The sequence below is a fragment of the Vicugna pacos genome, chromosome X (genome assembly GCF_048564905.1).
Source record: "Vicugna pacos chromosome X, VicPac4, whole genome shotgun sequence".
Taxonomy (NCBI): domain Eukaryota; kingdom Metazoa; phylum Chordata; class Mammalia; order Artiodactyla; family Camelidae; genus Vicugna; species Vicugna pacos.
In genome coordinates, this window is record NC_133023.1 from 75277804 (window position 1) to 75293103 (window position 15300).

Consider the following 15300-nt stretch of genomic DNA (forward strand, 5'->3'; position numbering starts at 1 on the left):
TTTCTCATTATTACTTTCTATTATGGTATGCACCAGTAGATATAATCCACATAAACAAAATCAGTTTGCAGCTCTCACTAATTTTTAAGATTTTAAAGGATATCTGAGTCTAAAACATAAGAGAATGACTGCCATTCAACAAAATCTATTCCTAATGACTTAATATATCATTATGAGTGAAAAAATCAAAACACTTTTAGAGTAAAACAGAAAACATCTTCCTGACATTGGAAAGGGTAAATATTTCTTAATATACAAAAGTACTAACTTTAAAATTAAAAATGGCAAATTGGACTTTATTAAATATAAGAACTTCTTTTTATCAAAAGAAACCATTAAGAAAGCAAAAAAGTAACCCATTCACAGCCTGGGGAATGATATTCAGAGCATATACATGCAACAAAGGACTTATAACCAGAATGTATGAAAAAATTATTACAACTTAATGAGAAAAATGGGCACAAGCTTTGAAAAGATACTTTGCAAAATCATGAGTCTGCTGGAGCTGGATCTTTTAGAGGTTCTTAACTCAAATTAACACTTTTGGTTTTATCTTGATAATCACAGTTTTTCAAAGTGTTGTTCAAGTTCCACTTGCATCAGTATCAACTGGTGACTTAGGGTAAAAAATAGAATAATTCTGATTTCCACTCTATGGGTATGGTGTCCAAATCACTAAGACTGCTATAGTTTTTATTTTATGTCTTTCATTTTATTATGTATTCCAATTGTTTTCATTCATTGGGAGCCCTGGAAGGCTGTTGCTGTTTTTATGTGTTTTTGATGTCTACGTCGTTGGGGAGTTACAGTTGATTTATTTCTAATCATTTCCAACAAAATGTAGGGTGAAATTTCACAATACAATTTCTCCAGGACATAAAAAGAAAAATGACTGACAGTTGTTGCAAAATAAGTATCCAAAGGCAACCTGGAGGTCATTGCTAATCATATATAAACCAGTTCTAATCATTGTTAATCTTATATAGACCAGTTCTAAAGATGTGCTGAAGTGAAAGCTGTGAAAGTTAAGAGTATGTGGGTGATGAGTTCATAGACCGGAAGTCCTCATACTGTGGCCTCTGGACTAGTAACAGACACGTCACCCAAAATCTTGTTAGAAATTCAAATTGTCTGGCCCTACATAGCTAACTAAATAAGAAATTCTAGGAATGGGGCCAGAAATCTGTTTTATCAAGCCCTCTAGTTGATTCTGACATATGCTAAAGTTTGAGAACAATAGGTAAAAACAATTATTTTGAGAAATTTATTTGTGAAGGGAAGACATCTAAGCATATTTAAATACCAATGGAAACAAAGTCTCTGTGGAAGAAGTGGTTGAAAATATAGTAATAAAAAGGAAATTCCTCTCGGTGATGTTCTTGAACAGTATGAGATGATGGAATTCAGTCATACTTCAGAGTAGAGGTTTATTTAGACATTGAAGTAAAAATGAAAGGTAAAAAGAAGGAGTTCATATAATAATAGCTAATATTTACTGAATCATTATTACATGATAAACGCTATTCTAACATATTCATAAGGAAAAATTCTTGCAGCATTATTCTAACAATCCTATGTAAGACTATTATCATTCCTATCTTTCTGGTGGAGATAGAATTAGAGAGAGGTTTTCTAACTTTCCCCAAATTATACATCTAGTAAGTGAAAAGGCTAGGCTTCAAATACAAGATGTCTGCCTTCTGAGCTTATGTTCTTAACCATCATCCTATGCTATATCTTAGATTCAGGTAGCTTTTTAAATGTGATGTATGGAAGTTGAAAGAATTCCTATTAGATGGCTTGTATTTTCTCTGGGAAATAATCTGCTGAAAGTGAGTGAGGAGGAGGAGAGGTCATAGAGTTGAAGTCTATGGAGCTAATTTAGAAGTAACCATTGTAGGGTATGGGAGAGCCACCCAAGAGGGAAAAATACATTATTAAAATTACCAGAGTGGTTGGTGGCTGATTTGAGGATGGGTGTTCATTAATTTAGAGTCCTACTAAAATTCTTGTCATATTGTTTCATCTGGCAGCAATCAGCCTATGTATAGGTGCAGAGATACTAAATATTTGGTTTTGCCCAGGGTTGGGCTTTTTGACAGAGAGTTATGAAGAGAAGATAGGGGATCAGGATGTTTTCTGGGTTCTCATTAGGCATACTGAAATGATAGGCAATGGCATGTAAACTAGGTTTACATAAATGCAAGTTAAAATGGAATTATTTATATTGTCAAGAAAGTTAGAAAGGAAAAAAATTGCACATATTCTTACAGCTATTTTTAAGTCTCTGTTCCCTGGCAAGTCTTTAGCCATATGTATGAATATTTTACATCCTTTAAGCATACTGTGCCTTCAATTTTGTACTGTTTCTTCACTTAGGAAATATTTCTTTCATTTGCTACAGTTTTTTATTTATCATTTTTAATAGATATTTTACACATTTGATGTAGTATAATTACTTAATCCTTTTCCTATGTGGAATCATTGATGTTGTCTCCAAAATTCTAATACAAAGATATATACATCTTCATATATAGGGATTTTTTTTTCTTTTTTGAACAAATTTCTTAGAGCAATTCCTTGAAATGAAAGGATGTGAGCAATTTTGTCTCTTCAAATGCTGAAAATTTCAAATTGCTCTCCAGAATAATTGTCCTAATTTACCCCACAACCAGAAAAGTGTGAATATGCCAGTTTTTCTACATGGTCTCTGATTATCAGGCTTTTAAAACTATTGATTTTTAAAAAAATTTTAATAGGAGCAGAGTAACACTTTGCTTTTATTGTAATGATTTGTAACGATTACTATTATTACTAGTCAAATGAATAAGTTTCCATATGGTTGTTTGCCTTATATATTCCCTTTTGGGTGAAATGTCTTTTCATATGTTTAGCCTATGTCCAGTATCTATTAAGATCTTGATGTTGTTCTTATTTGAATAAACTCAGTAAAAGGTAGATAATAAAAATCTTTCTCTCAGGTATCATATATGTATAATAGATTCTTACAAAATAAAGTATAAATTCCCAGTAGTTCTCAGTGGTTCAATTTTATTGCTTTAGTGCATATTCAGATTTATAGCTTTGGAATTATTCACATATTAACATGACATTCCCACATGGCAGCTGAGGAATATTTTGCAATATTAAATAATTGACATAATTCTTGAAGTTGTAGTTTTTTACATATATATATCATACATTAAATGTATTAGTTGACTTACATTGAATAGTAGAATTGTGAATAGTTTTACTTACAAAGATATGTAATAAAATTTACTTATATTTGCAAAAGTAATAGAATTTCAGTTTTATTCATGTAAGTTTGATTTAAAATTTTGCTGTTCATTAAATATAATTTGTATTGTCATCTAAGTAAAATAAAATATTTTGAATTTTATGTGAAAAATAATTTGTTGTAATTATATATGAAAACCAAATTTAATTTTTTATTTACACATTAACTTCTTATTTCATATTTTGATAAAATATATTCAAATTCAAATGTTATACAATAACATTTTATATTTTAATTCTTTAGATCGTGAGTGTCAATAGCCAACAAATTACATGAAAACTTAATTATAAAATAGTGATTATACTAAAATAAAAATAAGAAAAGCAAATTTTATGAAATAAAATATAATTTATGTACTTTATATATACATATGTATGTGTGTGTGTGTGTATGTGTATATATATATATATATAGTTACTCCAAACATTGCTAACCTAGCATCAGAGTAATAAATATGGTCAGCTTTGATATTTTGCCCGCTTTCAGTCATATAAAAATTATAGCTCTACATATTTTAAAATGTTGTCATTATGATGATATATTTGTTAGATTGATTTATAAATTGTAAATATTTATAGATAATGTATGTGGGCTTTTATTAATACTCTTGCTCCAGGCCCCACAAGTGTTAGAGGTGGACCCACTTACAGTAGTTATTCAATAAGATTATTAAACAGACAAATGGAAAGTCACACTTTAAGCAAAGATATGTATTCTTATCACAGAAGTAAAATGTTCACTCTCTTGAGTTACAAGTATTTGTATCAAAGCCATTGCTCTGTTACAGAGTGATCTTTTCTAGGGTGGCAGAACCAAACATCTGCACAAATGCATACAGAGATTTAAAGCCTTAATAAGATAAATTAAATGAAAACCAAAACACAAATTCAGAGTATTTTTCAAGGCATTTTTCTTTCATATTTATATTGTTTTAGCACTTTCAGACAGAATCTGAGAGACTTTATAATTGTCAAACCTTGCCTACTCTTTTATGAATGTTAGAATACATATAAGAATCAATTTTCTTTTTTTAAGGTGCAGTAATCACTTCTGGGAAAAATGGAATGTATAGTATTTAAAGCAGTGGGTTAAAAATCACACATATAAAAGAAACCAAAGTGCATCGATGAGGGACATTGTGTATCATAGAATGCAACTGCTTAAACTAAATCCTAATGCATGTTCCAAAGTTAGAATGTTTAATCAATTTTAATGAACAGTTAGAAACTGTGTTTTTATTAACATGTAGCATAATCTCATATACTTCAGTTACCATGACATTTCTTAGCATTCACACTTCTGGTTTTACATACAGTTCATTGCAAAATAAATCCCCAGTGTTAAACAACTTTGCATTCTAAGCAGTCTTGGTCATTCTAAAATGGAAAACATAAATAATTTAGGATTTGGTTTGTCAATTTTTTGTTTTGGGATTTTAAATGCTAAGATGCATCAACAATTCCACCAGTTTTTCTTTACTACTCTTTCTTTAGAGAAATGGCAATACTGAATGGGGAAATCACTAATATAGTAGGTGATTCTCTCTTTTTTTTTGTATTTTCTTTTACCCTGGTCTAGTCAACAGAGTTATCACGGATTTTCCACATTTTTCTATTTCAACCTGAAGAATTAATGATAGAAAATAAGGTTGTATGATAATGGGCAGATCGAGGTTTTTGAGACCTGCAGCTTAAATAATTTGGGGGATTATGTTTAAGAAAAAGAATATCAATTACAATTAAGTATGTAAAGTGAGCACAAAAGCTAATAGTTACTCAGAATGATAAAGTAACTTGTAATAAATTACACATTTCAAAAAATACATCAAATACCATAAATATGGCAGCATTCAGGAAAAGGGATCAGAACATTTTATTGTCTTATACACAAACAGTATTTTTATCTATACTTTTTGACTGCATAATCAGTGATCTGCAGGTATGAAAATGATTTTGCAATAATTTCTATAGAGAGAATAAGAAGATTAATCAGTACTATAATATGATTAAATCCTGTTTTAAAATCATTGATAATTTAGAAAAGTTCCTTTAAGTTTTATAACTCATTATTGGCAATGCCATATAAATTTTAGGTTTATTGTCAAATTTAGGAAACCTTTATCAAATATTTTTCATAAGTCAGATGTGAGATTTCAAGGGCATTTCAAGTTTTCCTGTGCAGTGACAACTTCAAAGTAATCTTAGAATTGACAGCACTCGTTATCCAGTGTGTCACCAATGTCCTTGTTTTACTGATGGATTTTGAGGGGTTTTTTTTTTTCACTTTTATCAATGTCAGTAATTCACATCAAATCAGCAAGAAATTTAAATATTTTTTCAATGTGGTCATGATTCATTTCTTTTTAAATTGAATTATTGAAAAAGCCAAAAGCGTATCCATTACTCCTATTCAATGAATATCTCTTTCTCTTAATGAATTGCTGCTTTGGCTTGAGGTGAGTTTTTAAAAATACTTCATGATATCAGAATAATTTCTCTTATGTCATTACTCTATTTATTGTTCTTTATTTGAATTTTCCTTAATAAATAAATTTTAAGATGGTAAAAACTATCCTTAATATATGCCTAAATTAGGAGTCTATAATTTCTTAGGTGTTTCATTGAAACATTTCAAATTGTCTTTAGACACTGCATTTAAAATGGCATATCCCCAATTCAAGTTTCCCTCAGTTATATAGGACCCCAAAATGCACAATCACTCCAGTACTACCTGACAGAAGGGGACATGTGAAGGAAAGTTGGAGTGGAAAAAGATAGCCACCAGAACAGATTGTGGTTCAAATGTCTTAATGTTGAATTTTATATATACCTAAGTCCATGTGAATACATTAAAGGCCCATTCCAGTGTAAATTAGCTTCATGGTAAATCAACTTCTGGGTCTGACAAAAAAGTTTCTTTAAATGATGAATAGGTATTTACTCACATGCTCTCAGATGTCTTATATTAATGCTAATAATCTTTTCCTTACACTCCTTGAATTGTGTTTTTTTTTTTCTCATGATTCCATATGATCTAAGATCTTACAACTGGAAGGGACATCAAGATACAGATTAGGTGCTTGCATGTAGGCGTAGAAGTTATTAAGCCAATTTTAATGACAAAGCAGTGAGGCTCAGGAATTTTATAGGATTTAGTCAAAGTCACACACAAACACACACACACACACATCACTGTGAGTTAAGAATTAGAAATCAGGACTTAGACCTATTAAGTTGTCCTGTATACCAAGGACATTTCAACAAGGAATCAAGAGCAGAAAAGCTACTACAACATGAACTTGAGTGAATATTTCTATTTCTGTTTATAAAATAATAAATATTCATTGGAAAATATTAATAAGAAAAGCAAAAAAGAAAAAAAAATTCCAAATCCTAGCTACCAGAGATAATCATTACTGGCATATATTATATAGCCCTCCAACATTTGAGTAATTTCCAAGTTTTTATTTTTGTAAACAATATTGCATCTGACATCCTTGTATAAAGTTTGTTACACATTCATAATTATTTCCTAAGAATAAATTCCTAGATAATTTTCTAAGAGCCCTGATACAGATTGCTAAACTGTTTCCAAGAAAGGTCTCTATTAAATAAGAGCTTCTATTTCTCCACTATATTATATGGAACATTTGCATCAGAAGACATGTCTAGTCTTTCAAAAATTAGGCCACAGAAGATGGAAATGAACTTTTCAGAATACTTAGCACAAAGGTACATACTATTCAAATATTCTGTACTTCCAAGAAACTCTTTTGAATAACTTCTCCTTATGCTTTGAGATTATAGATTAAATAATCAAAGTCCATGGGAAAAATAGATAATGAGAGTAGAACTCTAGGATATATTAGAAGACTGTTGCAGTGCTGTTTATTTAGGACAATATATCAGGTAACATTATTGTATATTTATGGTGTTTAAATGCCAGATGGTTGAAAAAAGTATAGCCCTGAACATCTGGGCTTAGTATGGAAGGAATAGCTATGTACAATTCTGGGTGAGTAGATTGGACTCCAACTAAACACTGATTAAGGTTATTGCTTGAATACGAAAGACCTCTCTTTTGCCTATCATGTAAGAACAATTTTAATGTTATCTAAAATTCTGCTGAGGTTTATAATGATTATGAGGCAAAGAATAGCATGTAATGAAGTAAACCATTACTCTTAAGATACTATCAAAATAAACTTGAAAAAGAACAAATTTATATATAAATCCAAAATTTTTGAACTAATGCATGAGGAGGGTTTTTTTTGTGAATTAGTTACTATGTGCAGAAATCACTTCAGAGTCATAATTTCATCAGGAGAGCAGAAATAGAAAGAGGTGGCCTGTTCTATTACTTAAAGAATTTATCAAACAGTTCAACAGAGCAATAGTCTTGAAAGTACTAACCACTTTTATCAGGGCAGAAACACTTAATCAACACATTATTAGGCCACATCTGTAAGGATTTAATAACTAAGTTCACTATAAATCCCTTTAGAACAAAAAGCTCTAAAGTACTGTGAGGCCTGACACTGGGCCAACAGATTTTAGCTTAAAAAATTGTGATTTTATAAAACTATTTAGTTGGTATAGCCATATAACTACAGATTACATTTTCTAAGAAAATCTGTATTTAAAAGACCTGGAACCCCATGGGGTACAGTTCCCTGTCACTCTGATCTAATCTCTAGGGAATTTTGTTTCTAGTATTACAGTTTTAATTACATAAAGTAAAATCGAGTCCAGTTAAAAGAATACCACAATGAAGGTAAAAAGCTGGAGAAAATCTCTGATGTGGTATTTATAAAATACAAGCATGCTCCAAATAAACAAAAAAGCAAAAAATCCAAATAAAGATATCACAAAGCCAATTATTTCACTTTTAATACAAATTTAAGACATTGCAGTAATATAATGATAATGAAATCTAAATTATATAATACCTCAAAATAATATATATTGTTAATGAAGGTAAGTGAACCGTGAGAAAACATTGTGAATCAAATATAAAACATAGTTAAAAACATCTTTGAGGGGAAACAAAAAATTTAGATACAGCTCCTGTCCTTAAGGAATTTATGGTATAGTTAAGGGGAGCTATTTTTCTGTAGGAATATTCTAAATGCAAATCTAATTTATCAGGCAGTGCAAAAGAATGGAATATTTTCATAAGTACTAAAGGGATATAAATAACAAGAATAATCAGAATGGGTATGTTAGTATCCGTGGATTTTAGTTAATACTATCAACAGATAATGAAGTGTCTTTGAAAGAGACTATGTTAAGTCCTGTTGTTGGGTATCTGTTGATTGAGAAACGCTCAAAGTATTCTAGGAGCAAACTAGTTCAGTATCAGAGAGCTCTTCTAAAATGCTTATCATGTGTTATATCATTGAAGCTTCACAACAATTTGTTTAGTGGGTATTTTTGTTAAACTCATTTTACAGAAGAAGAAATAGAGGCAATATGAGTTAAGTATTTTACGAATATCCATGTAGCTAGCAAATGACAGACCTGGAGTTTCAACCAGTTTGACTGCTATGAAGATAGGAGCAAGATAGTTAGGGAGGTGAGAGCAGATCTCAATACAGTTCAGTACAACAACCTGCCCAATCTCTACAACCTGTCAGTCTTACTGCCCAAGTAAGCAGTGAGCAGAGTCACTGGGGACACGGTTAGGCATGACAGATAGGTGAGGGTTAGGGCAAGCCATAGTTCCTGCAGAGTTAAATGATAATAATTAATGTACAGCTTGCTAGCCATTTTTCAGGCCTTATCTCTTTTAATCTTTGCAACAACTCAGAGGAGGTATATTGCTTTGCATTTTTGGGTTGTAAATAACCGAAACAAACTTTAACTAGATTAACAAAAAAAGGGGGTATTTACTGTTTGGAACTTGGAATGTTTCATGACACCCAAAGGCATGAATAGAAAGGCTTCAGAAAAGAATTGGAATGAGAAAATTAGAAGCTGTCAGGAAATCAGGGATCACATTTCCTCCATTTCTTGCCTCTAATTTTTTTTTCCCCTGAGGGTTGGCTGCTTTCTCTTTCTCAGTGTTTAGCATAGTTCTCTGTTACTCAGTTTCTATGGCAGAAGATGGCACTCCACAGGCCCCAAGTTCATAAGCCTCATTTCTAATTCCAGAGATAGAAGTAGATAGTGAGAGAAGCTGACTGGTTCAATCTGGGCTGGATTTGGGCCATTCAGATGTGACTGGAGAGGATCATTTAGCACAAACATGGCTACTGGTAGTCCACTTCTGTGGACAGGATTTCCATTAAGGGGACCACTATGAGCTTAGGGTATATATAGTATGTAATATAATTTATCTTACAGGCTTAAGAAAAATGAGTTTCAGAAGGGTAACTGACTCCTCCAAAGTCACAACCAAAGCAGAAATGAGCTTTAAACCCAGGTTCTTATGCTTGCAAAGTTGTCTTTTCACCATTCCACGATCTCTTTCTAAAGCAAGAAGCATTGTTATTCAAACTAAGAACTGCATAGATTTATAGTTAGGTAAAACTAATGGCTTACCTGTGGTTAAGAGTCAAAATAGAATGCACTGAGATGACATAATGCTTTAGGGTCAAAACAGATCACAATAGAATCAGTCTATGAGATTTATTAAAGAGAAGTCAGAAACAGAAATATGACTTTATCACATGCTAGTTCCTAAGCCAGAACTAAATATAGCTACCAGTGGGCTTTGTGGCTTTTATGCCTAGCTCTTGAGGCAGTGCATATCGGATCTCAATAGTGCTGGTCTATTATGACATTCATTCAATGAACACTTATTGGAGATTGAGAATCTACTCCATCAGATAACTTTCTAGGTGTTGGGGATACAGCAGTGGACAAGATGAAGGAAATCCGTGGACTCAAGGATCTTACAGTCTAGTTGGGGGAGACAAGTGAAAAAAACAAATAAACAGTATGTCAGGTGGTGATGAGTGCTGGGAAAAAAAATTAAGCAAGGTAAAGGGATAGAGAGTAAAGAGGGTGTACAACTTTAAGGGGAGCCCTCTCTAAAGAGGTAAAATTTAAGCAGAAAGTAAATGATTTGAGATCTGAAGTCATACAGATATCTGATGCAGATATGCCCTAGTCCTCCATTTGAACACCTGCTTCATTGCTGTTCAAATCTTGTGTAAATTAAGGAATTCCAATTCTGAGTAACACTTGAATCTTTGGGATCTTCTTTTATTAGAATATTCTTGTGGTAGATTGATTGCAAAAATGGCCCAATTCTCCACTTTTCTTGGTATCCATACTTTTAGCAATGGGATTTCACATGAATGTTTAGAGCCTGTTTTCCCACCCCTTAAATCTAAGCCTTGCTACTTATATTTGTCCCGATAGAATGTGGCTAATGATGAGTCTGCTTTGAATCTAGGCCTTGAGAGGCCTCACACACATTTTTTTAAGGATTCCTGTCCCCTCCATAAGAACAAACTTAGGCTGTTTTGCTGGAGGACATGCAATCATGTGGAGCAGAGCATTTTCAGCCCAGTGGCCTCAGATGAGGTGTCACTCACACGAGAGAGCCAAGACCAGCAATGTTGCCCAGCTCACTGGCAGATCTATGAGAGATCCCTGTTAAGCTCAACCAGCATGACAACTTCCCAGCCAACACACTGGCTTATGAGCAGTAGTATATTGTTATTGGTTAAGCCTTTGAGAATGGAATGGTTTGATGCAGCATTATTATGGCAACAGATAACTCATGCTTTTGTAAAAAAAAATATTTTGAAAGAATAATAACAGTCAGGAGCTAGGGGATCATATTATTCAAATTTGGAATCTATACTTACAGCTCAACCTGGGATACTTTCTCCAGTTTTGAGAGGTGTGTGTGTGCATGTGTGTGTGTGACAGAAGTGTTGTGTCATGAGGTGAAGGGTGAGGAAGAGAGAGTGGAAGAAAATGTAGGGAGGATCAGGGAAAGTTTATTGTCTACCAGATATGTGAACTTGAAATTACCTCTTCTTCCTTGCCTGTGCACACATGATGATGTGATGAAACCACTGCACGTAGCTTCATAACCACAAGTTCGTGGAATGTGACAGGAGCTTCAGGGGCACTCTTGTGCTCTTTCTTTTAGGCTGCACCCTTCCCTTGTTGTTGACAGTGCCCCCACAATCTACATAAAAGCCCACAAATTCTCACTTTAAATGATATTGCTAGAAATCAAATCTCTCACACTCCCTATACAAAACAAATTTGAAAGATGACAAGAGCTAAATTACAGCCTTCACTTTCACCCCATCAATCTTCTCAATGCCTGTTGCAATCTCCTTTGTACAAAACAATTCCAATTAGATTCTATAAAAACACTAAAAATGCCCTAAGCTTGCAAAATCCTTCTGCTTTTTTTTTCATTTTTGAAATGTGTTTTTCTGTGAGCTTCCTATATTTCTGTTTATTCAAACAATAACATGATGCTTTGTGTATAAAGAAATGTTTCTGAACCATCAATAAGATGTATGTTTTGAGCTGTGTCTTTCAATTGTAGGGATGGATATACACTGATCACTCTCTCCCTTTTCACCCAGTGTCCAAGTCTGAGGACCATTTTCTATAGTCATGGAAATAGAAGAGAAGCGAATCCTGCCCATATAAGTATTGTGTCCTCATCAGTTAAGTTCAGTTAAGTCCTGGCTTTAATTTCAATAGACTCTTGATGTGGTCAAAATATTTTTTCAACTGTTACCAACTATTATCACTGTTATGACTTAATACTGATATGCTGTGCTTCTTAGTTGAAACCCCCTAAATAGAAGTTATGAAAAGGATGCTTCAGCAAGTTCATATGATTATTTTCTCCAGCAATTGTTGGTATTATCTTTAATTACTTTTCTCTTGGTGAATGAACATATTTATATAAAAGAGACAAACTTAATAGTTTGCAATTATTTCAAGGATAATATTTTATAAATTGAAATAGTTACACTACATGTACTTATGACTTATATCTACAAATCAGTCCTTCACATTGGTCTTAGATAATTTTTCAATTCACAGATTAATATCACAATCTTGATGTATGTGTTTTGCTTATTATTTAAATGTACTTATCTATTTGTACACTGCATCACTCCAAAATCAGGATTTGAAGTTAGATAATTCAAAGATAAGTACAACAACATTTGAATAATACTTCTTTCATAAATGTGTGTTCCTTAAAATGATGTTAAAATGATATTCTCTTGAGATCTAAGAATTTTGAAAAGTGACATTAAGAAAATATCACATACTGTTAACAAACTGTCATAACACTCATTGGGAAATGCATGAATGTTTACATAAAGAATCCAGTTTAAAACACTATGCAAATTTTTTTAAAGTATTTCTGTTAGCAGTTTTAAAAATACATAGACATGGTGAATTTACTCTTAATAATAATTGATTTGCTAAAAATGTGTTAGTTTGCTATTTAAATAGTAATTTCTTATACATTTATTTGCAGGATATAATCTATTCAGCTCTATAATCAACATTACACTTTGGATCTGGAAACTATTGTCTATATATTATAATCATTCAAACATTTCTGCTTAAACCCCACTAGAGGACATTCTACAGATATTAAGTGTTCTCTTTTGTACACACTGGTTGGTGTTTTGTCTGTACTCCAAATGAGACTGTGTCTTGAACTTGAAAATAACTCCTAAGTCATGGTGTTCATATCTACCAGTGATTTCTGCCACACAAATGGGCTATTAAATTTTGTATTTTCTCAAGAACAATTTTTCTTATCATATCTCTAGAAACCATTTCAACTACAATTGAAGTTACCAGGATAGAAGTACATTTTCTTCCCCCTTATAATACTAAAGCATTGATTGAGCCTATGATTTCTAGCCTCATGTGGCATTACTTGTAAAGTAGTTTGATATCTGCTCTCTGACTTTGGAAAAAAACTATACTTGAGAGTAAGAGAACCTATAGAAATGAAGTCCAAATATCTGCTTGTAAGAAAGTCTTTAGCAAGTAAAGGCAAGCTGTATCTTTTTTGGATAAAGCTTTTTTCTTTTAAAGGCTGAATATTAATACATTTCAAGATATTACCACAACTTTAGTAATTTTACTCATCAGGGACCTATGATGATTCTGGTAGAGGGTAAAAATATTCTAATGTCCATTATTCATCCTGTGCATACGTAGTTATTTAAACTTTGGCAGCACAGTGGAGGGGAAAGAATTTGGTTCTGCAGTTTACAAAATCTGGATCAGAATCATGGATTCATCACTAATAAGCCATATTCTCTTAGTTAAGTACAACTCTTGCTGAGGTGCAGTTTACCATCCCTAAAAATGACTCTATTACTACTTATCTCTGCTGGAGTTGTTAGGAGGAGAGAATGGAATAATAGATTTTGAAGTTTATTATAACTGGTAAAAGGGTGTTGAAATAAAAGGTGATATTTTCCTGAGACAGGTAACATGCTCACTACATAAATGATGCCGAGTCTGTCTACTTCTCCACCTCTTTTCCTCCAGAGGAGTTTGCATTAAAACAACAACAACTGAACCCTTTTATACATATGACTTATAGCATGGTAATACATCAGTGGCGAGAATCTATAATAATACAGGCTACATTGTCTTAATGTTTGTGATTTTTTGTGAGCTGAAGTTTATCCTCACAAGATTAAACAGACAGGTTTGGGAGGGTAGTTTTCACCTGACTTCTTAAAATTTTAATCTGGAGAATTTTAGTGACATAGGAGAGGTTTTTGAAAAGGAGGAAGAAGAGTGTTTGCCAACCTTGGGGGAATAGGAATTTCCTGCAAAAAGCATCAAGTTAAAAGTGAGAAAACTAGATGAAAGGAGAAGTGAGATGGACATGGACTGAGCTCAGACAGCAGGCATAAAAGGAAACACTTCAGGAAGTCTGACACATCCTAATGAAAGACTCTTTAGTAGGAAGCAAGTGTGGTCTGAGTGGTGAAAACAAGGAGAAGCCACTCTAGAGTTGAAGAGAGGATGAATTAGCCGTTAGGAAAATAGCGGTATAGCCAGAGGCCTCTGAAAGAGAAATAACCAGGCCTGAAATGGGAATTTTGGAGATTAATTTCTCTAACAATGAATTAGTCTGTTGAAAGAAATAGCGAGAATAAATAATGACTTAAATTCAAGTTCAAAGCTTAAGAGCTAATTTTGTAAAGCACCCTCACCCCACCACTCTGATTTTCTTCTCATAGGCTCCTGTTTCCTACAGAAGCTACTTATAACATAGATGGGTCTTTATTTGCTAATGAAGAAATCTCAAGAGTTATGTAAATGCCAGTTCTTAGGCAACAAGAAAAGAAAAAGCAGTCTACTTTTAAATAGTCCAGTATTTAACTGGCTGTTTGCCATCATCCTAAACCATGGAAAAGTGGGGCTCTTTAAAACATAATGCTTCAGAGTTTTGATCAAACATGGTTCCTTTTTCCTCTACATACAATAGCCTCTTATACCCAGCAGTGATTACACAGCCCTCATCACTGGCTGCTGGTGTCAGGAGCTATATCAGCATCTTCATGGCAGCTGGATAAAAAGTTTCTGTGTTTATCTTTAAAAAGATCTTTCATGCTACTGTCTTGTTACACAGTCTGAAAATACATTCTGATTCAACTCTGAAAAGAAGACAGCTTAAATACTTGACAGCAGTTATACAGTCAAGGCAGGCCATAATTTCTGTTTCAGAAACCATGTGTGCAAGCTGATTTTTCCTCTACTGCTAGAGTTTTAGGGCCAGATTTTCAAACAAGCATTTGTGTGCATAAAATGGGTAATTGCGCACACAAATGGGCAATTTTGTATGCAATTATCCATTTTGCATACACAATTATATGCTTCTGAGGGTATAACGCATGTACATGAAATTTGGTAAGCATACCCATTACACCTTCCTTTGAAAATTTGGTCCACATTGCAGGTTTATTGCACAGAAGAAAATTGGGATTCTTCCTGTTTGATAACATAATTGCACACATTACTTTTCCTTGT